General features: G+C 38.3%; 1 protein-coding gene across 1 annotated transcript in view; it reads left to right on the top strand.

The window, feature by feature from the left end:
• The window catches only part of LOC143039546 (serine/threonine-protein kinase stk11-like), a 51213-nt gene extending 44598 nt beyond the window's left edge, over positions 1–6615 (top strand). Inside the window, exon 9 of the mRNA XM_076209729.1 lies at positions 6476–6615. The gene's annotated coding sequence lies outside the window, so the exon portion shown is untranslated. The remainder of the gene's footprint in view (positions 1–6475) is intronic.
• Positions 6616–21871: the final 15256 nt, after the last annotated feature.

The raw sequence follows: 21871 nt of genomic DNA, 5'->3' as shown, positions 1-21871 counted from the left end.
TACTTGACATTTTGTTGAATTATGATTCCTCTTGCATACAAAAGTTTATAGCTATGATATTGTTCAGAAAAGATGAATGAAATTCAAGATGCAAGTCTTGATATGTGTTTAGATTTTCTGTCATGTTTCATGGAAAACAAGATTATTATAGCCTCTCTGTATATTACTATCAATAATGGTAGAAGGTGCTGTTGTTACAGATTATAAAAAAGTTCTCCTGTGGGTCAAATACAAGTTTATAATTACACATTTAACTTTTGGGCATTATCAAAACCAGTTGAGCTGCTTCAGAATTTTAAGAGCTGAAGGAATCGTTTTATTTTTTATTATATGAATTCATTGGTAAAGCTGGAAGGTCATGCATTTGTCAGTTCATTTTGTCAGCTCATGACCACGCTGAGATGCATTACAGAGTACACATATATACTTAGAATCAATCACTCAAGTTTGGTTACAAATTTCTAAGATTGTTTATGTGGAGAAATATTATGATCCACACCAGAAAAATGACTGTTGCATTTTATTGCGGTCCAAGAAGATAAAGGAATTTGTAGTAGAAACAGGTGTACTACATTTCACCTAAAAATTTAAAAAATTAAATGAATTGATCTTTATTTAGCAGTTATTAACATTAACATTATTTTAGTTGCTGAACAGATATATTCACTTTTTACACAGTTTTATCTTACAGAGATATATAGAAAATATTGTTAATAGTTAATCATAAATGGGATGCTGCACTTGATAATTGAAATCAATTAGGGTTGTCATCCCCACTAAAGTAAATACTTCAAAAGGGGGAAAAAAAAATGGTGCTATTTTTTCTCAATTCTGTTAGCCTACATGGGTTTTACAAGAGCAACAACTGTTGATTAACTATAAGAAAATCCATAGATGACTGGATTTTCACATAGCCAAGAATTTAAAAATCTGTAATTTGCTTAGTATATAGGGAAGGGAGATATGTTTTACAATCTTTGCCTTTCAGTGAACCATATTTGACTACCTCACAAAATATGCCTTGTCCAAATTTAACTCTTGGCAAAGATGTGCACTGCTGAGAAGCAAGCAGGGCACAGATGTGCTTTCTGTTGTCAAAGTGATATACGAGTTTAGTCTCAAGAAAATCAAGTAGGTGAGAACAAAGTGGGCTTCTTTTGTATGTTTTCACCCAAAATAGTTATTAATTTAGCTCTTTTACTAGCACAGTTGCTAGCAGAGATTTGCATAAGAAGAACATATTATCATCATAAGTAATTATTGAGACGTATTTCAGGGGCAGTCATGCATTTTTAAGTAGTTATTTTCAGGAAAAATTTTATCTCCTAAAATACATAATTAGAAGAACTATAGTAACCTTGCCAAGTTGAAGAATTGAATATTTGACCTTTACTTCATAAATCTTGTTAGAATGATAATCTTTGAGATGTCACAACTGAATTAGTGGTTAAGTGTTGTACTACCACACCATCAAGCCATTTGTGTGTGTTTAATAAGAGGTAGCATCTAGTCATGCCATGGGGAATAGTGCCCAACATCATATGGCATCTATTCTTGCCATAAGAAATAGTACCACAGGATCATGTGGCATGTATTCTTGCCAGTGTGCTGGAGCCCCCCTACATTTGACATGTGTTCTTGCCATGGTGTATTGTTACAAAATAACTGTTTATTTATTTATTTTTTATTCTTTCCTTTTTTCTTGTGTGTACATACACATATACTATATTTTTGCAGAAACCACCGGGAAATTGAAAAAATGGATACCAAATGTTTTCATTTATTTAAGACATTTTCAAAGGTACAGAAAAACAATACAGAAAGAATATATACATGAGGAGACAGAGGATATTATAATGGCGCAATTGTCGAGTGGATTATTTGTCCACCAAAGGAATTATGGACATAATATTGACTGGGGAAACTCAAAAGTAATTACATCTTATAATAATATTGTACATACATACATATACCAAAGGTTTTTTCCCCCTTACATGGGGTAGCCAAAAAGAAAAAGGCATAGAAATCACTCCCACCCTTTTTTTTTTTTATGTAACAAGATTCAATAATATTTTTTTCTACAATATTATTCTAAGAAAGAATAATATTGTAGAAAGAAATATTATTGAATCTTGATACATAAAAAAAGAATATTGAAAATAATATGAATTTGAGTTTGGTTTATTTAAACTGGACAGTTTTATTATTGACAAGATTGTGTGTTATCATTTGTAATATGGGACGTTTCTGAATATCCTCTGTCTTTTCGTGTATGTATTGTTTCTTTCTGTATTACTTTTCTGTACCTTTGAAAATGTCTTAAATAGACAAAAAAAAATCTGTATCCGTTTTTTTCAATTTCCCAGTGGTTTCTACAAAAATAGTATATCATGTGTGTTTTGTGCTTTCTTTGCACACACACACACACACACACACATATATATATTATATATATATATATATATATATATTTTTTTTTTTTTTTTTTTTTTTTTTTTCTTTCTCCTTCATCTTGATACTTTCATGGGATTGGCTAATAATTATGATGTAATTAATTATAACATAATTTATGACACCCATTATAACAAATAATTGATTAACAGATTTGCCAGCATGTTTGGCATGGCTTCTTGCCATGGGTATGATTGCCTTTTGTTATTTTTCCAAAAACTTACCAAAAAAAAAAAAATGAGCATCGTGAAACTGATACAGTTAATGCTGTATCATGTTTCCCCCATTTCCATTTTGGTGGAAAAGAAAATATTGAAGAAATAGCATACTTTGAGCTCTCATTTAAAAAAAGAAAAAAAAAAAAGTGCTCATTTTCAGCATCTAATGGTTTATAGCAAGGGGTAATATGGACACCATGGAAGCATTTCTATTTCTCTTGACTACAGAGGCACAACTCAATTCATAATACAAATTTAAAAAGAACAATTCTTATCAAATGCATAAATTTGACCAAGTTCATAAAATGCCAATTTCTTCAAAACCTGTGATAATATACCTGCAAATTCAACATGTCTGTGTGCGGGCATGCCTTGTCTGAAAATTATCAGCTGCGAGGGTGATGCTAGGCCTACCATAACCTGTTTGTGTACCCTTCAGCAGGTGGAAATGTATGATTTGAATAGGTTAATTGAGGTAATCTAGCCAAAGTAGAGTTATAAGCTGATTTGATAATCAAGTACTAACTAAACGACTTATGTGTAAGAAAAAGTTTTAATTTCTACACATGATTATGATTGCGAAGTTAATGATATAAATAAATTTCAGGTTCCCAATATCAATCAGTTAATTCATTGCCCCAGATCTCTCTTGCAAGAGACCCTTGGACTCCCAGGTACCTGGCAACAACCACCTGATTGGCCCATAAATCACTAAAAAAAAACATGTTGGTGTCTGGGTAAAGTTAGGGTGGGGCATTGTTGGAGATGTTAGGCATCCCCCTGGGCAGTTTGTTTCTGTAGCCAGGCCTTTTCTTTATTGGTATTTTTTTTTTTTAGTTCTGGATGGTGACCTGAACGCATTTGTGCTGGTATGGATTTTGTTATTATTGGGAGGGATATTTCTGTATGACTAATGTCCAAAGGGGTTTGGATTAGGAAGTTCGGTTGTTGGTCTTCAAGGGCTTGTTCTGTGATCTGAATGTGGGACAGGTGAGGACTCAGACCAGACACCTAGATACCTAGTCCACCCATTAGCCCAATGTGCCACAGAGCAATATTCATGTTTGGATGTGTTAGGGATATATGACAACTACCTGCTTGTGTTGGTCTTGCAAGATGGACAATGAAGTTGCCCATTTTCATAACCTGTCAACCACCTTACCTCCATAAGGAGATGCAGCCCCAAGGTGCTGACACTGTCTGTGCACTTGAGACAAAATATCCATATTAACTTCAACTATATTTCTTACCCTTTTTCATACATGTAAAGCTGATAACTAATGACTGCTCCCCTTCCACTATCACTTTCAACCAGTGACATAGAAACAGTTCCTCATTAATATAACACAGATAAGTCTAAAGCTTCTGTCTAGAGAGGTCTGTGGGAGGGCCCAAGGACCATTGCCAACATTTGTGAGGCTGTGGGTTTTCCTTTTAGCTTGAATAGTATGCTGCTGGTTTGATTTTTTGTTGTACTCAGTTGTCCTTAGGTAATGTGATGAGATTGGTGAGTAGGATTAAGAGATTTTGCATAGAACTTGAGGGAAGAGAGAGGGGGATTGCTGATTAAATGAAACGGCCTTGCTGTGGATGTGCTGTGTCTTGCTGCATTGCTTCTGACCCGGGGCAGTGGTTGATATGCAGGGATGACCCATCATCCAGGAGGAGCTAAGAAAAGAGGGAGGGATGGGCGGTGAATGGGAGTGGATTTATGCCTTTTGACTTTGATTACCTCCCTTGTAAGGAGGAAAAAGCCCTTGCTCTATGTATGTATGCATAGAACTGTGCTTATCATTTTCATCTGGTGTTTTATGGTGAGGATGTTGGTTCATGTATGTGGATGTTCTGATCGTGAGGTTTTAATGCATCTTGCTATTATTCTTAATGCTTTGTTTTGTATAGTTTGTAGGGTGTTTGTTTTCTTGATTATTGGGAACAATGCGGAAGTATAGTCAAGAGTGGTTTTAAAGAACTGTTCATAGATTGTGATTAGATTTTCCTGATGACCAAAATCCATGCTCATTAATATACTGTTCATTTTCGTATTCATTTTCACTGTCAGGTCCTTGATATGTAATCTGAAGGACATGCAAGTATCAAAAATGAGGCCCAGGATTTTTAAATTCTTTACTGATGGAAGGATTTGGCTGTTCAATATTTATAATGTATGTACTGTATATACAGTAACCTCTGCTATATCTATAATAAGTCTGCCAAAAACCCATTATAGATATAGTTATTTTATGGATATAGGCACCTATACTCATGGACCCCTCCCAGCAGCAAGTAGAAGTTCTGTGGTTATGCCTACTTACATACCTAACTGTATGCTTCTGAGTAAATATAGAAGTAATCCAGGTCCAGATACCTCTCATGATGTGGCCTTGTAAAAATGGTGGATGTAGGAAGGTAGATGGTGTAGGAGAAGTAGAAAAAAAGAGATAGGGAGAGCTGAAGAGATTGCATCATTTTTTTCCATTGACCTGACATGCACTAACAAATGATAAGTGAATAGGTAAAAATCAAGATCATTTGTGGAAATGTACCATTGCCACTTTTGTGTACAAATTATGTGGCTTTGTGCTACAGTTGTGGGTTGGTAAGTTGGGTTGGTCAGTAACAATGTGCCTGCCGAATGCACAACCAAACAGGAGCAAATTGATACAGGTCTAGATCATTCATAGAAACGCAAATACCATTATCATTTCTGCCCGTGAAACACATGGAATTGGGTCCATCTACAGCTGGGCGCAAATGGTGTAGGGGTAGGTGGTTTTTATGTCCATTGCATAGCCAATAAATAAGCTAGTTATTTGGGAATGGTTATTCATATTTTAAAATGTTGTTTTTTTTTTTTTTTAATTAGAATCTGCTCAAAACTCTCCAAAACTATGAAATAGCTAAACCAATATGGGACCCCTCAATTTTCACGCACTGTTGATATTCAAAACAAACCCAGTTTGGTAGAAAAAAGTGAACTGGAAACCCTGAGGTGCACCCATGGTGGTACATATGTGTAGTATTGACAGGCAATTTGAAATTGAGATTTGGAGAAGTACATACATATACCAAAGGCTTTTTTCCCCTTACAAGGGAGGTAGCCACAAAGGCATAAATACCACTCCCACCCATTCCACCCCTAACATACTCCACTCCCCTCCACCCTCCTTCCTCCCTTTTATCTTGGCACCTGCTGGATGATGGATCATCCCCGCATCTCTCCCACTACCCAGAAGGGTCAGAGGCAATATCGTAAGACACAACACATCCACAGCAAGGCTGCTTCAGTAAATCAGCTTTTTACAGGTAATTTGAAATTACTAATAGAACCATTTTCAAGAAATTTGCATATGTGGCAGGTTTTTGCAGATATGTACACAATATAGCCAACCAACATAATATATTAGTTTTTTTTTTTTTTTTCTTTTTTTTTTTTTATGGCGGGGATTACAATATATGAATGTGTTTCACTCAAAGAACTTTGTACTATGTAAATTACGTAGAAATTTGGTGACGTTTGCATCGCAATGTGCATAGCTATAAATAAAGTCATCATTTTTGTCCTATGTACGTCTGCAGTTGGGACATGTAATTGTTACTGCAAGAAATTAGAGAGGAAATGCAAAAGTTAAACTCAAGATAGGAGGATGCAAGATCCACATGCTTACAAGCATGCAAAGAGGAAATAGTGCACTAAACACAAAAATATTGTAGCTTTGCATATATATGTGGTATATTCATCAATATGAAGAATTAAAAACATTGTTCCGTATGATTAGTATATGGTACATTATATTCCACAACAGATAGTGATCATGACATGGTACAGGACAAGACAGCAGACATACATAAGAAGAAACTTAATTTATATGGAACATCAGGGGAATTACATGCATGGATGTGGTTTTACTGCCAAGCTACACTCGGCAAGAAAATTAAGTTTGAGACTCATTTTGTGGTCTAAAGTACCATTACATTTAATAAAATGTTAAGTAATGTGTACAAGATGTTTGGGAATATACAGGTTAATATTATGTCTACAGAAGAATTTCCCCAGTTTCAGTAGCCAGAATGAAAGATGTTTGATGTAGGGACTAATGATAGCTATGTGCTTGTTGGGGTCCTACATGATGGATATTTAAAAGAGTCACCTCCCTTCCACCTACCCTCAAAACTTCAACACCCTCATCTCCATGTGGAAGTGCAACCCTTGAGGGGCTGGTGCTTAGTTTCCAGACTGGGTCAAAGATCTCTCTTAATTTTGATTACTTCCCCCACCAACATTTTCCCATCAGGAAGACACACTTTCCCATGGCTGAATTAGTTTGCAAAATCATACTTCTACTGTGTATGTATTTACCTAGTTGTATTCTACAGGAAGGGAAGCTATGCTCGTGGTGTCCCATCTGTGTATCACAACATCTAGTTTGTGTGTGTGTGTGTGTATATATATATATATAAGTATATATGTATGTATTCACGCAGAAAGATAATTCGTAATAATTGCATACTACATTAAATTTCCTTTTTCAAAAAATCCTCCATGAGGAAACACCATCCAAGTCCCCTATGAGAGGGGAAGTTCATGATATTAAACTGAATTATATCAATCAATCCATCACCCCAGATCTATTTTGCGTGAGACCCATGTCTCCAAAGGAACTGGCAATGTCCACCGAGTAGTCCCACAAGTTACTCAGGGAAGAAATATTGTGTTTAAGGGTTGTTAAAAGTGGGTAAGTGTAAGATGAGATGCTTAGCATCTTCTGTGTGGGGGTTGCATCTAGGACAATTTGATTTTGTGGCCAGGCCTATTCTGTGTTAGAAGTGTCTTGGAGCTGGATGGCATCTTGAACATAAGCGTGTTAGTGTAGTCTATGGCTTTTACTTCTCTTGAGAGGAATCGTATGTACTGTATATATAGATAAAATATACAGGCATGTCAGATACAAATTTAGGAAAAAAATTCCAAGTTTGAAGAATTTTTTTTAGGAAGTACAAGAGAAAATGAGAAGAAATGGGAAAAGAAATCTTTTTAAACCTCGACAATCTTTCATGCCAAGGACTAATGGAAAATTAATCAGATAAAGAACAGCTAAGCAACTTAGAGATGTGGCTTCAAGGAAATGGAGAAAGAAAATTAACAATAGAACAAAGGAAAAATATGTTTGAAAATGAATACACAAGAATCTGAAGAGAGAAAAAAGAAACATTGAAAAAATGTCATTCAACCAATCTGTTGCCCCCAGTCTTCTTGCAGGAAACCTATGGCTTTCAGGGAATCAGGAACAGCCACCAAATTGTTGACAAGATACTCAAGGAAGAGATTTTGTGTTGTTGTCTGGGTAAAATGTGGTGCTCTGTCTTCTGTATGGTGACTACATTTGAGTCTGGTTAGGTTTGTTCTGTGTTGATACTCTTTCATTGCAGGTTGATGGCCCAAACATAGTCATGTTAGTGTGGATCTTACATGTCTTGGGAGGTATTGATAAATGCAAAGACAAACCTTTTCTTGTTGAATGTGTTGTTTAGCAGCACGAGACACCGAGTATAACTTCTGGGAGGAAAAGTTCAGATTGATTTTTTTATTGTACATCTGTCAGAGATATTTTTACTCTAAACAGAACAAAGCATGATACAGAAGAAACGCAAAGTACAAATAATGTGATATGTACATATTGAATGAATATATTAGACATTTGGATTATCTTAGTAAACAATGAACATTTCCATTTGGGTAGACTGGACCCAATCCCATCTTTTGTTAGCTTCTTTGTAGTGATCAGTTGATTTGAGATGACTGGCAGGCCCAGGCAATAAGTAACTCTTAGTTTGATGCTTGATTTCAATGCCAAGTTTCCAAAGCAAATGCAGACCATTGGACAAGAGTATGCTTAAGTGCATTTTATAAGTATCTGCTTATCAAAGTTGTACATGGATTTGATTCTGTGTGTATTTACTTAATTGTAATATATAGGATTGGAGCTGTGCTCTTGGGGTCCCATCTGTATCTCTGTTTATCATACTTTCATTTATATGCACATGAGGAATGAATGCGAAGAAGAAATGAAGTTCTGTATATAAGAAGCATAGAGTAATGAGGATGGAAGTAATGCTTAGGGTGAGTGAGGCCGTAAGGAGTACATGTGAGGTTGGTTGTGTGTTTGTCTTAGAATTTTAAAAGGAATTAATAAATGTTTTAGAAGAAAATGCTAAGAGTATAGAGGCAGGCTGGGTTGAAAGAAGAAGGTAAAAGGAACCTAGGGGCAGTTGTTGATAAAAGTGAAGGCTGAGAGATGGACAAAATATTTCAAGTTGTTGAAGGTGGAGGACAAGGAGGCTGGGATTGTACCTTTGGGAGATGGTAGGGAAGTGGCTGATAAGTGAGGTGAACGAGAAGGTATTAGTCCATCCATTACCCGGGTTCTCTTGCAAGAGACCCATGGCCTCACTAGGAAACTGGCCACACCCACCAGCCTCAATCTCATTCATTGAGGATATTTTGTGTTTCTGTCAGGAAAGAGTGAATGTAGGACAGTGTAGTGTACTATGTATGATGTGTTTATACATGGAATTATTACAAAATAGAAAGTACAGGTAGCATAGAAAGAAATTAAAAGGTGGGAAAGCACATAGATTTGATGGATATGTGGGATGTTACGTGAAAAGGGAGGAGAAGGAATGGTGGATTGACTGGTGAGATTGTTCTGTCTGTGCTTATGGGAAGAAGTGTCCTTGTGATCTTAGGAGTGCATGTATAGTTCCACTATACATGCCATACATGTAGTAATTTTAGGGTGATCAGTCTGGTGAGTATGGTCAGTAAAATTTATGAGCATGTCTTCATTGAAAATTAGAAAGGGACCAGAGAGAGATTAGCACTGTGGGCTTAAGAGATGAAGATAATATGTAGTCTTTTTTTTTTTTAACACATGCCTATACTATCAAAGCTAAGTCCTATTTATCTTGTCTACATACACTGTCTCATTGCATTTTTCTTTTTTCTTATTTTACATCTTGTCCACTCTCCATGTAGCCTGCAGTGAGTCTGTTTCTAATGCTTTTAATTTTTTCCATAAGACTAATCTTTGTATCCACTTGCTTCCATTCAATATTGTGGTCATCACTATGTTCTCAATCTGGCATATTCCTGCCTTTCCACACTTTTTTTGATGCTCGAATAGTTTTTCTTGTGTCCAGAATTCTTTGATTCCTATCCTTCTTATCCTATTTCACATTTCACTACTATATTTATGCCAATGTGTCCAGAGACCCTAACTTCTTCAACCTGTCACCCAGCCCCCCATAGTTATTGACTTTCTGGGTTTATTTTTCTCCTTTTCCCATTCTCATCACTGACACCCCACTCAATGTATGCAGAAACTTGAAAATACCCATGAATACTCATCAATAACTGGCCTACATGTTGATCAGGAATTCCATCATAGAGATTATCTTCAGCTCGTTGAGATGTTGTCTGTAAAATTCTGAGGATATCTGGTTGGATGCTGTTTCAGGCACGATGTCTGATCCTTACCTCTAACTTGCCTTTTGTATCACTCACAGTAAAGATAACCTCATCAATCCACAATACACTTCCTCACAATTCTGAAGGATCTTCACCATATTTCCTCACAGATGAGTAGTGTGGGTGGTGGTTACTGTTGGTTTAGTCTCTTGACATGGATCTTGCAATATTTTTGATGTTTCTGGATGTTATCTTGAATTGTTTGCATGGTCACTCCATTTTGTATTTTGCTCCATGAACTGTTGTACATTCAGGGTGGGATTCAGCTTTAGCTGTTTAACAATGCCTAGGTTATGCTGTGACATTCGTGGGCCTCCTACTCCCTTTCCAGGAAAGTGTACAGCCATACCCCTAATGTCCTTGAACAACTAGTTGTATTGTGCATTCATTCATGGTGGTTTTCCAATAAATTTCTGGGCTGTTAAACCCAGTTATGTGATGCCCCAATACTCACAATATGATCCCAATTTGCTCATAATTGGGTCAAGCTGCAAAACATGAAGCACTGTGTGGTCAGAGTGAAAAGGGTACACATGTTTTGATTTTGTTTGGATCAATACAAAGATTTATTCATGAATTTGTATGTTCATTTCTAGGCATTTACTTGACAACAACACAATATTTCTTCCCTAAGTGACCTATGGACCTTGCAGTGGCCATAGCTGGTTACCAGGGAACCGTAGGTATCCATCAAGAGAGACTCGGGGCAGCGGATTGACTTGTGCATATCACCTTGTTTTTATATTCCCAGATTATTGGTTCAATCATACCAGCAAATATACAGTTCTTTGTATATCGTTTCTTCATTGCATCAGACTCCCAGCAGTTTCATGAACATTTGATTGTACCAAATATTACTTGGAATAATTAGTACAAAGTGATGGACACAGAGAAATTTAGTGACACCTTCCTATATAAACAACACTATTTATGTTGTTGTTCACATTTCATCTTATCAAGTGAGAATTTGGGTATGTGATATATACAATGGAATCTTATATAGCTCCATTTAATAAGTTCACATAATTTGCAATAGGTAAATGTTCCTAGCTGTCTCATATAATAAGCATGTTTGCAGATGATTCTAAACTTTATATGAAATGACAGATAAAAGATAAGTAAAAGCATTACCAACAATTCTTGACAGTGGATATAGTTGGAGCCAAAAATGACAAATAGATTATGATACTATTTGGGAGAGAAAACCAGGAAAGGACAATACTGGTATTAAAGAATGAATATAGGAAAAGAGAGCTAATGATAGCATTATCCAATAGCCTCTGCCCAAATGAGCACACAGCCAAACAGTCAGAAAAATTTACGTATTGTGGACAAATTTGAGAGTAGCATTCAGCTACATGCACTTAAACATGCCCAAGACACTAAGTACAATGTACATAAGACCCAGCCAGGAGCATACAAGAGTGAATGGACCCCACACTTGAAGAGGGATGTAGCAAAGCTGGAAAAAGCTCAACAAGAATTCACAAAAGGAGTTCCATCCAAAAGAACTGATATAAACATGGAAAAAAGAAGAGGGGAGATATAATCACCCTGTACAGATATGTCAAGGGAGAATTATACAAAGAAGACTGTGTAGAAATATTGGGAGGAAGAATATGAGGGCCCAGGCTTAAGTTCCAAAAACCCCAAGGGAAAAATATGTAAAAAAGTATAGATTCTGAAGTAAAACAGTATGAAGGTGGGGTGTATAACCACCAGAAATGATAGATGCCCAAACTGTGCTATCACCTCGTGCATGAGATCCCTTGCAAACACAAAAATGGGTGCTTCCTTGTGTGTTTCTTTGTATGTGTGTGTGTGTGTGTGTTTACCAAGTTGTAGTATACAGAGTTGGAGCTGTGCTCATAGGGTCCCGTCTCTTTGCCTAGAATTTATGTTGTTGGCCTGGATTATATTTTCATCCAACTTTGGTGTGTGTTTGGGTGTATACACATGTATGTAAGGATATATACAGGCTATCCATATTTACCATGAAAAAGTGAGCCTTTTTTCCAATGAGGAATCTTACATCTGTGTTGATATTACAGAGGCTGGCAACAGTCCTCAGGGCCTCCCACAGATCTCTGGGAAGGAATTTTGGACAGCTGTCTGTATTGTATTATTGTGGGAATATTTCTGTCATGAGTTGGAAGGGGAGCAGGTGCCAGTGTGTGTGTGTGAAAAAGTGCATAAAATATGGTTGAAGTTGATAGCGAGAGATCTTGGACCCAGTCCAGAGACTAAGTGTCAGCCCCTGAGGATTGCACCTCCCAGTTGAGTTGAGGAGTTTGATTGTTTTGAAAATAGGAAATTGTGCTGTCCATCATGCATGACCACACCATGCAGATACCTGTCATTGGTCCCTCATTCTCCTGTTCTATTAGAACAGAAACATACCAGCACAAAAATTTATGTACAAGAAGACAGATGTAGGATTCATTATTAAAAAAAAATGTAATTAAAGTTTGTCATGAAAAAGAAATAGAAGTGCACTGTTTTCAGGGTAAATATACATGGACATCTAGCAAATATATATATATACCTAGTGACACTTCTGTCTCCAATTTTAGTGAAAGTCTGTGACATGACATGGCGTTGCTGTCTGTGTTGTATGAATGTGAGGTTGTATCTGTTACTATATTACTGGAGGAAGAGAACAGTCATCATTTGTATGTTCCTTACATGTGAAAATAGTTGAAAATGCTTGTGATAGAGATCTTGTGGCCAGTCCAGAAAGTGAGTGCCAGCTCTTCAATGCAACACCTCTAAGTGAAGGTATGATGTTGATAAGCTTTGATGAAGAGCATTGGTGAGTTGATTGTCTAATACCTATCCCACAGTACCTCCACATGCAGGCTCCCGTTGTTGGTCCCGTTGTCCAAGTTGTGTGTAGGTGGCTGTGGGTATGAGTATGTTCTAGTGTATACATGTACCTGCACATACACACAAATTATTATGTACATAAGTTTGTTATATATACATATGGACGTAATTTTTATATTTACATTATTTGATGAAGAGATTAAGTCAGTAAAGAAAGCTATGGGTATATAAATGGACCAATAGTACAAGTTTTAGGTATGATTTATTGAGCATGGTGAAGATTGAGCTTGTTCATTTGAAGGCACACACACGTCTTTTGTTACAGAAGTATCACATTTAGAGGAGGAGGGGTCAGGCTGGCACTGCTCCATGGATCTATGGGCTTGTGGTTCCATGCTGTAGAACAGAGTGCATAGGATGTAACAGTCAGGTCTGTGTGATAAAACATTTATTTACCATATGAACTGCTGATGTATTTATTGTATGATATATAAATAAAGCTTCCCTTTCAATATGCTTCAATACAGGTAATTGATAAGCAACCATTATGTCAAGTTTTTAGGAAACACTTCCAGTGGCATGACTGCTTTGATGATGTGCATAAAAGATTATGTGTTTATTTACTGTTTGATACATTCAAGTTGTAAATATATCTTCATTCCTTACAATCTTACTGTAGAACTTGTTTTGTATGTTTTGTTTGTTTTCTCTACATACCACATACTTTTCTCATAAATCTGTCAACTTATGTTAGTCAAATTATTCTGTCAAATGAGATATGTTAATATAGTTTCAATAAAGTTGTGGTTTAAGGGTTTATTATCTTTATTCACACTACAATTTTATTTTTTGAAAATTCATGAATCATTATCTGACGTCTGGCAAAGTAGGCTTGCCATTGATTTGCAAAGATAATTAATCAGGCTCATAGCACTTGAAATGGGGGAGAAGGTGCTATTTCTATCATAAGACTGCTTTCATATTTTTCTCATTTCTTCTGAAACATCTTGTGTGAACATGAAGTGAAATGAATTATATGAAATATGATGCTATAAAGTATATTACTCCTTGATAAGTTTTATTATAGATATTTTTGTTTCATTATTTATTGAGGTATTGTTTTTTTTTTTTTTTTTTTTTTTTTAAAGTGAACTAAAAACCAAATTTGATTCGTACCCCGCGTGGTTGTGGGCCTAATATGAATGAGTTTATTTTTTTCTTGAAATTAATTGAAAATTTAGAATCATACTTAGACATTTTTACACAACGGTGTTATGAAAATGACGCCAAACTTTGAATTGGAGTTTTCTTAGTTATTTGCTTAACTGAATGAAACAGTGGAGAGATTCTCACTGCTGTCTACTTTAAATTTCTGTCTCAACCCTCTCGTCTCCCTCGGGAGATCAGCTCTTCTTTTCACATGTGTAGAGCTGACGTAGCCTTCCGTACCGTATGATACTTTTACCCTGTTTCTGGCTGCCGCCAAATTATTTTATTCACCAGCACATAGCCAGTTCTCTTGTGGAAATCCCTCTTGGACAGTAGTACGGGAGTGTGACAGTACAGAACAGTTTTTTTCCTAATCATGTCGTGCATCCTAAACCACGTCAAACATTTGCATACAATCGAGCGCATCCTTTCCCTCTTCTACAAGCGCAGTTTATGTAAAGCTCACTACAAAACAGGCCCTTGCAACTATAAGGCAGCAAATATTTATCACAAAGACTTTAAGACAAGGCATCTCGACGGAAACTGAAAATGAACTACTTGTACTTCATGGTCATATACAAGTTGTAAAGGATAGAATTGTGAAAACCGACAAATCACAATTGCACGCACGAAAATACTTTTTCTCGGTTTCTCACCAGCGGAATGTGAAAAGTGTGATATGTCGTCATTGTATTTTTATTCATTTATTCAACAGGTCCGCTCAGCCAAGATGGCGCTCTTTCATTCTATTCTCGCTGCACACATCATTTTCAGTCTTGTGTTTGCATTTATTCTGCGTTTTAAACTGTGACTTTTTCACGTTGCTAATTATTGTGGAAACTATCATTACAACGTCATAATGGCGCACAAAGCGAGCGTCTGCCTGAGACAGTATTTTATTTATTTTATTTTCTTTGGGCGGATGACAGTCAGATGACGGAGCATTGTGACTCCACGCGCGCCCATCGTCACTTTTAATATGGCAGCCTTTAAGCTGTATTATTGGATGTCAGTCAACCTATCACTTATGATGTATTGCAACGTTATATACTGTACACTGCACTCCGCCCCCAGGCCGATGACGTGGAGTCGTCGATGCAGGCCATGCACCGTGACGGTTATCCCAATTTCCATAATCAATCGAAGGGGATTTCGGCCTTGATAGCATAAGAAGGCGGGATCGGTTGGGATGGTAGGGAGACATGAAGAAGTGATCAATGTGATTATATTATAAAAAACAGGCATCATTGTGTATGCGCATTTGACACTTCTCGCAGGATATGCTATCCTCCGCGGGCCGAGAGAAGTGTCATGTGGAACACACAAATAGAATACTTTCCTAGTGGGATCCTTACCTATGTTCCTATACTTTGGATCCCTTCAGATTGTACGTTGGACGTTATTTCTTCTGCTACATTATTCTGACCTGGCTGCATCATGCTATGGTGATTTTTGCAGGATATCAAAACGTAAGATTGGATTAGTGCAGTGGTTCTGAATCGAAGAAGGGACCCGTTGTTAAAGAATTATATGAGCAGTAATCATCTGGAATTTTCCCCCACACTCCTCCCATAATGTGTGCTGGTATGTTGCAGTATTAGCATAATCTAATTCATTCCAAGGGTAACCCTGTTTCATGGACAGTTACCCAACCCGACGTCTTTCTTCACATCCCAAGCCTCTGCCTTGATTCCACATTTCTCGCGCAGTTTTTGCAACACTCCACATTTCTCATCTCGCATCACATAAAAATACATTCAATATGTACCCTTATATTTCATGTTCTCTACTCCATATAAACTTCCCTCTGCATTCATCTCCAAATACGTAATACTCCAAAACACTTTGTATTAAACCCAGATATTGGCATCATTCGTCCCCCCACTCCTCCATTCACTGCCACATACAACCCCAGGAACTCTGTTCCCTCAAATCTCTCATCTTGGTAAAGTCGAGTATTTTATCTACATTGCGGTTCTCACATCAATATAATTATCATTTTGTCGAGTACTTGAAATATTCCCTATGTAGTATGTCGCTTACAGATAGGTAATTTTATTGAATAGTAAAAAAAAAAAGTCAGGCGAAGAATTTGAATTTTGTATCATGAAACCTCAGGGTTTTTTTTTTTTTTTTTTTTTTTTTTTTTCTGCTCGTAGCTCATCTCATCCCTTTACGTCCAGTCACCAGCTGCTTCAGTCTCACAGAAACCAACGTGGTGTCGCTTCAAGCACCAATTGTTCCTGTATCTACTTGCCTTTAAAAATGTTAATTAGTTGATTAATTAGAAATAACGTTAGTTAAAGACCCAGAACAGAATCACATAAAACGCAACGCTACTTTCATCTCACACCACTACATTCTCGACCGTCACGTATACATATGGAGTGTAGATTTTTTTTACCAAGTTCAAAAGACCCCTTTATTTCATACATTTGTAACACGCTCCACAAAGCTTTTCTACCAATTCTATCATAATCCTTTTCTAAGTCCATGGAAGCCTAAAAGAAAATGCATTACATTTTACCAAATACTCGCATACTTGTTTTACAACAACGAAAAAACATGTAGCCACCCTCCTCTGCTAAACTCGCAACTTCCTCTGTTCCCCTCCTAATCCTTTCAGTCAACGCACACCCATACACTCCACCGACAGCACTCGAGTGATTGATCCTTCTTAATTTACATTTGTCTTGTCCCCCATTCCCTTGTATAACGTAACTATACATATCAGGCTCTCCAACCGACAAGGCCACAGCTGACAGATGAAATAAAACCTACGAGTCACGATAAATAAATCAACGTTTACAGATTTAATTATTTCCTTTTCATTTCTCTTTATCTATTTTTTTTTTTTTTTTTTTTTTTTTACTGTTATAAAACATGAGAACTACAAACTGAAATGAAACATAACAATGGAAAAAATCCTGGTTCGGTTCAGATAGGCGGCGTGTAGGACATGGAGGAGGCTACTCGGGGCCCGCCTGACCTCGGCCCCGCCCTGGTCCCGCCCCGCCCGGCCCTCCCGACGTGACGACGACGACGCGCATTCGGCAGAGCAGCAGCAACACCCGCCACCTATGTCACCTTTCCTCCCTCCTTCCTTCCCTCGCGCCCCCAATCAATACTCCTTCACGTGGGAGTAGAGTCGTAACTGTGACTTGCCCTCACATATCCAGTGACCCATGTGTCCTTATGATGCGCTGGTTAAGATATTTTATTCTACCTGACGGGGGAGACGGGGAGGGGAAGACTCCAAGGGCATCTCGATGGTGATGGACTGTTTCCTTAAGCTGAATAAAATCGGCTGACGGCAAATAGGATTAATTCTTGAGGCGAGGTCAGTGCAGAGTGGGATAATCGAGAGGGATGAATAAGATTACCCGACGGTGGTCAGAATACATAAGGCGGGTTTGCCACTTGAAATGACCCAACAACCGATGTTTAGGTTGTCGTTTGTTAAAAAAAAAGAACATGAAGTCATCAAATGTGAATATAAACTATAAGAAAAGCGTTTCATTGTAAATTAGAAAATAGAAATCAAGAATTATGTATTTTATTTATTATTCATATAATAATTTTTATTTAATAATTATCATAATTCTTTCCGCATCCGACCTAGTTATGGACCGACAGGTCTCCTGTCGGCATGCTCCACCTTTGTAATCCTTTGCAACTAGGCCTCACAGCAGCTGGCAACGATCCCTGGGCCCTCCCATAGATCTCTCCGGGAAAAATGTTAGACTGATGTCTTTGCTGGTTTCACCGGCTGGCAGGGAGAAGGTGGGGGGGGGGGAGCGTGAAGGCCCTCGGCAAAGGGTCATACCTTAGTATATACATATATAATTCCCGACAGTTGTTCCGAGATTCGAACCGAGGCATCGCTTAACGCTAGAACAATATCTTACCGACTGAGCTATAAAAGCTCTACAAATTTCCAACTTGGAGTTGATATAACTCCCGTCCTTACTTAATTTTCACAGAGTCCCGATCTCAACTCATAGACTGCCTACCGGCTCCGGCGCTTGGCCTTCGAGCCAAAAAATCCAAAAAATCAATCGACTCATAGACAGTGGTGAAGCTGGTACGAAACCTATATAATTTTCTAAAGTAAGCAAATTGTGACATTTTGTCAAGAGACCGGTAGAGTTCTGTAGACCTGGTGGAGCCCTGTGGATCTGTTGGAGTCGTGTAGATCTAGTGGATTTCTGCCGATGGCGCCTGTGACCAGAGGCTGCTAAATGCTGAAGGCCGAGCCCCTCGCGAAGCAGGAACTACGTTGCCAAGTGGTTATAAATTTGCTCAAGAAACTCAAGTGATGCCTCGGACTTGAATGGGTCAGGGAGTAAACGGCACCACAACTGACAAGGCAACTGCCCTACCTGGAGTATGGTGAGAAGGTGGAAAAGGTTGTCAAAAAAGGTGGCCTGCCTGTTAAACGGGTCTCGAACCAGTGACTCCGTAATTCACAGCCACCTATGCCACGAAAAAGTAATTTGGCTCTTCCGCTGGAAGGATGTTGCGGAGCTCTGTGGCGTACGGCAGAGGTGGTGACCTACTAAACAGCATGTTCTCTTCGACCAAACCAGAAACCCTCAACTACTTCGACCAACTCCTGCAAGGCGTCGAATACTTGCACTCAGGAGTTGTTCACAGAGGCCTCAAGCCAGGGAATATCTTTCTAACTGGCGACAGTGTCCTCAAGATATCTAACCTTAGACTGTCCAGCGTCTTCATCCTAAACGGACAAGAGATTCTTCTGGAAGGTCGCGTTGGCTCATGGACCTTCACAACCTCGGAGGTCTCCTCGAAGATGACCTCCAGAGGTCTCCTGTCGATCTATAGGTTTACGGCGTCATCACCTTTGTGATACTGACGTCAGGAACCCCTTGGAGGAGAACAACAACCGGAGAATCGAAATACGTGCTCTGGCTTTCGAGTAGCAAGGAGCTGAACGGACGAACTCGGTAGGAGAGACCTCGAAGAAGGCGTGTCTTTGAGGTTGTTGTTGTTGTTGTTCCCTAGAGTGTCTGTCCGAGCAGTCCCGTCTCCCCAAGGAATGCCACGGCCGAAACGGGGTTTTCCCACAAATCCTTTATGGAGTGTATGTTGTGTTGTTTGCGTGCGTGATTGTGTATAATGCAGTCTTCCATGACGTGTTGAATAGTATGGGGTGAAGTGTTACATCCACAATGCGGTCATCCAGTCTCTTCTGGTAGCTTAGAAGGGCTGCTGGGTGGTGTCCCCATCGCAGTCTGGCCAGGTGGACTCTGTCCTTTTGTGGAATAGAGGATTCAGAGGGATGGATATCAGGGGGTCTGTCTTGGAGGTTTCTGGTTAAGCCTCAGCTGGAACCTGATTCAGAAGACCCGGAGACTCGCTGGCTGGCTGGCTGGCTGGCTGGATGCTCTTTTGCCGAGCTCAGGAGATCGGGGCAAATCACGTGGACTCATTCATGGAATGATAATCCCATTAGTTCAGTCAGCGGAATAAAATAAAGTTTGAATTCATGCAATTCAAGATAAATGATACGTGGACTTTGTTGGTTACATTTTGTAATGCAAATGGCTGGATCGCACTTAAAGACACACACACACGGGACACCACGAGCATAGTTCCCCTTCCCGTAAGATACAGTTAGGTAAATACACACACACAATCACGAATATATACATAATTTAAAGCGACTAATATTGGTTGAAAAAATTATTATTATGCACAATATTACATTCGTGTGTGCACACGTATATGCACGCCTATGTGTATACACAGAAACTACATAGTCTTTACGTTTATTGCCCGTGAAATGTGACATTAAACTGTTGAGATACGACTATAGGTTAATCTTGAACTGTTGATTTCTGTCCCTTTTTCCTCAAAAATTTTACCTAGATTTGAAATCGCTTATGGCTTTAATTTGGACTATACCAATTTCTAAGTTATTCCAAGAGTTTGTACAACAATGTAGAAAATATTTTTGACGTCCGTTTGACTTATTTTTCACTTGCTCCTGTGACCCAATGGCGTTAAACCAAGAGATATTTTGTCAGTTTTATCTACTCCCTTTAATTACCTAAATCCTTTAATGGCCTGAATTCACCGCTTTATCTTTGGTCTTTCAATGATGGTAAGTCTCTCGTCGTACCTAACGTGGCAGGGAACCAATTTGGCCGCCACTCTGGATTCTTTCATTTTGTATATACCCTTTACTCTGTGTGGGGACCATACCACCGCTGCGTATTCTAGTCTTGGGCGGATAACGATTTCTACGATTTTTTCACTATCGCATGATCCATGCAACGAAAAACTACTTTTACGCTCGTCACTAGTCTGTAGGGTTTTGCTGGATGTCTGCCAGGTGACAAAGTGCCTTTAGTCAACAATCCTTGATCTTTCTCCTATTTTGCTTTTTACAAAGGATTACAAAGGCGGAGCATGCCGACAGGAGACCTTTTGATCCATATCTAGGTCGGATGCCCCCCCCCAAAAAAAAAAAAAAAAAAAAAAATCATATTAGTAATAAAATAATAAATAAAAACTATAATAATGTAAATAACAAATAAAATACATAAATAAATGCATAGGTATAGTTTAAAATGATAAACAAATGTCTTCATTTCCCATTAAGTAATTCACTGGGAGTCTTTCTACCAGCTGAATACTAACCGATTCAGACAGGAATCCAAAGAAAACACAGACGGATAATTCTTGGTTGATATGAAAAACAAACGAAAGAATATGGTCATCAACAATAATCAAAAATACAATAAAGGTGTTGTAAATAATTGCTTGCAATGGAACGGTCACTAAAAAAGGTGATTTCTACCGAGCCAAAATGTCGATTTCTTACAGGGTGGCCGACCCAATTAGGGAAAATAATCCATTGTAGATTTGAAAAAGACTTCTTAAATGAGTAGAACACAATTTTATTAATTTTACCTTTACATTTCGAATTAAATGGCTGCTACTTTGCACTTTTTGCGTTACTGTTCATTCCCCAGGCAATAATTTTATCTATACCTTGTAGCAGTTTGAAATCTACCTCATTTTTTATTCTTCCCGTGACCTTTGCATCATCTGTAAACATGTTAGCGAATCTTGTTGTAATTTCCCTCACTGCGCCATGTCATGCACGTATATCAAGTGCTGTGTAGGTAGGTCAGCGCCTTCCATCCTGATATATTGTCCTTTATTACTGTTCTCACATACCGGTCTTCCAGGAAATATGTGTATACGTGTGTACTTGTGTGTGTGTACGTGTGTGTGTGTGTTCTTCCTTTTCATCTTCCTATTCGTCTTCTCTGTCTTCTTCCTCCTTCTCCCCCTCGTCCTCCTCATCGTCCTTGTTCTCGTCGTTCTATTTGTCCTCCTCTTTCCCCTCTTCCTCCTCCTCCTCGTCCGTCCACTCCTCCATCTTCTCGTGCTCTTCTTTCTCGTCCTCATCCTAGTCCTCCTCCTTTTGGTCCTCAAATTCCTCTTCCTCTTCCTCTTATTACTCCTCCTTCTCCTCCTCTTCCTCCACCACATCTTCCTTCTCGGCCTCCTTGCCATCCTCCTTTTCCTCCTCCTCCTCCTCCTCCTCGTTCTTGTCCCCCTTCTCCTTCTCCTTCTCCTTTTCCTCGTCCTCCTACCCGTCTTC

The sequence above is a fragment of the Oratosquilla oratoria genome, chromosome 26, assembly GCF_046742065.1.
Source record: "Oratosquilla oratoria isolate Oo_2021 chromosome 26, ASM4674206v1, whole genome shotgun sequence".
NCBI lineage: Eukaryota > Metazoa > Arthropoda > Malacostraca > Stomatopoda > Squillidae > Oratosquilla > Oratosquilla oratoria.
This window is presented reverse-complemented; position numbering and strand designations above follow the sequence as displayed.